The 2500-nt window shown below is 42.5% G+C and overlaps 1 protein-coding gene across 1 annotated transcript in view; it reads right to left on the bottom strand.

Moving 5' to 3' along the window:
• The window catches only part of elovl4b (ELOVL fatty acid elongase 4b), a 7379-nt gene extending 7282 nt beyond the window's left edge, over positions 1-97 (bottom strand). Inside the window, exon 1 of the mRNA XM_060894635.1 lies at positions 1-97. This exon is cut by the window's left edge and continues 151 nt beyond it. The gene's annotated coding sequence lies outside the window, so the exon portion shown is untranslated.
• Between the last annotated feature and the right edge of the window lie 2403 nt (positions 98-2500).

The raw sequence follows: 2500 nt of genomic DNA on the forward strand, positions 1-2500 counted from the left end.
GTGAAACTGAAGAAGAGCTGCTGCACTTACACCCTAGTGCTGTCTAATGAGTCTGAACTTTTCATTGGTACTTTTTAATATCGCTGTTGCTCAAATATCTTTCTAATAACTTTTCTGCACATTTCCTGATGTTTCAGTAATAAAACTAACCAGACATCAAAACACCTTCTGGTTTCAGAGACACTTAAGAGGACTGATTTGAGACCCACCCTTTGAGGCAACAAAGCGTCATCGCGTTGCATGGATACTGAAAAGCTGTAATTAAAGCCACCTGTTATGCTAACTCATGCTAGCATTTAGTCAATCAAGTCAAAAAGCTTTTATTGTCATTTACACCATATATATGTGACACAGTGACATGACACAACGTTCCTCCAGGACCACAGAGCTACATGAACAACACAGAGATAAGGACTTAGTAAGTTAGTCCTAGACACATAAAGTGTATCTGTACAACCTGGTGTACACAGTGTGAGACACAAGACAAGAAGACAGTGCAGGACAAAACAGCGCAGGACAAAAAGACAGTGTAGGAAAAAAGACAGTGCAGGACAAAAGACAGTGTGAGACAAAAGGCAAGAAGACAGTACAGGACAAAAGACTGTGGGACAAAAGACAGGACAGGACAAAAAACTGTGGGACAAAAGACAGGACAGGACAAAAGGCAAGAAGACAGTACAGGACAAAAAACAGTGTGGGACAAAAGACAAGACAGGACAAAAGACAGTGCAGGACAGACTATACAAGACAAAACAGACAATATGAGACAATATAGACAGTACGAGTATTAAATATGAATACATATGTCAGGAATTGGCCTGAACTTTTCCTGTTTGGACACTAGGGGGAACATTGTTGCTTTTGTGTCTGTGTCATGAGCCCCGCCCTTTCCTTAAGCTTCTGCACACCTCTCCTTGTGTTTCATTATTGTCACCCCTATTTATACCGGTTGTCTTACATCTGCCTTTTGTTGAGTCCTTGTCTTTGGTTTGTTGTTTTTGGTTTGCTGTCTCTTTGTTTGTTGTACCTGTGTTTTCTGTTTCCAGTCTCCTATCTCTAGTCTCCTAATGTTTCTTGTCCTTTTTTTTATTTTTCCTTTAATACACCCCCTTTTATGTTATCCCTGCATTTGGGTCTGTACTTTTATCTGTAGAGACGTCCGCCTTCCCTAACAACAGAATATATGACTGATCAGTTATGTAATGTAAAGTGTGAGAGTGTGTGGTAAGGCAAATAACAGTATTCATTCATTCATTCATTCATTCATTCATTCATTCATTTTCTACCGCTTATCTGGACTACCTCAGGTCACGGGGAGCCTCATTGGGCATCAATGCAGGATACACCCTGGACGGAGTGCCAACCCATCGCAGGGCACACACACACACACACACTCTCATTCACTCACACAATCACACACTACGGACAATTTTCCAGAGATGCCAATCAACCTACCATGCATGTCTTTGGACCGGGGGAGGAAACCGGAGTACCCGGAGGAAACCCCCGAGGCACGGGGAGAACATGCAAACTCCACACACACACACAAGGTGGAGGCGGGAATCGAACCCCCAACCCTGGAGGTGTGAGGCGAACGTGCTAACCACTTAGCCACTGTGCCCCCCTCAAATAACAGTATTGTGCAATATTATTTTTGTACAATATACAGCAGCAGTAGTGTGTAATATATACAGATGATGTGATGACTGACAGTCCTGATAATGCAGCACTTATAGATATGAAGCAGTGAATATAATTATGGTGAGGTGTTAATCAGGGTGATTGTCTGGGGAAAGAAACTGTTCCTGTGTCTGGTAGTTTTAGTAAACAAAGTTCTGTAGCGCCTGAGAGAAGGGAGGAGCTGAAAGAGGGTGTGTCCAGGGTGCGAAGGGTCAGTGGTGATTTTTCCTTGTATGGTACAAGTCCTGGGGGGTGGGCAGGGGGCACCAATTATTATTTCTGCTGTTTTTAATGTGTGCTGCAGTCTGTTTCTGTCCTGTTTTGTTGCTGCACCAAACCAGATGGTGATGGATGTGAACAGGACAGATTCAATGACTGCAGTGTAGAACAGCATCAACAGCTCCTGTGGCAGACCAAACTTCCTTAATTGATGTAGAGAATGTGTGTGTGCCCTGTGATGGGTTGGCACTCCGTCCAGGGTGTATCCTGCCTTGATGCCCGATGATGCCTGAGATCATGAGGCACAGGCTCCCCGTGACCCGAGGTAGTTCGGATAAGCGGTAGAAGATGAATGAATGAATGAATGTTTTTTGATAATATGCTGCCCCCGTGTGGTCAGACTGAGATACGCACCAGGCTGCATTTTTGTTTAAATCTGTTCTTTAATTTTTAAAGACAAACTTTTTTTAAAAAACTTTTTTGAATAGTCACATCAAACTGTTTATTTATAAATGTTTAAAATGGTTTCGAAATTGAAAACATAATAAATAAATAAAACTGGCAGGGGGATAGTGAGCTTTAGGAGTTTGGAGTGGAGAAT

Source organism: Tachysurus vachellii, chromosome 19, assembly GCF_030014155.1.
Source record: "Tachysurus vachellii isolate PV-2020 chromosome 19, HZAU_Pvac_v1, whole genome shotgun sequence".
Lineage (NCBI taxonomy): Eukaryota > Metazoa > Chordata > Actinopteri > Siluriformes > Bagridae > Tachysurus > Tachysurus vachellii.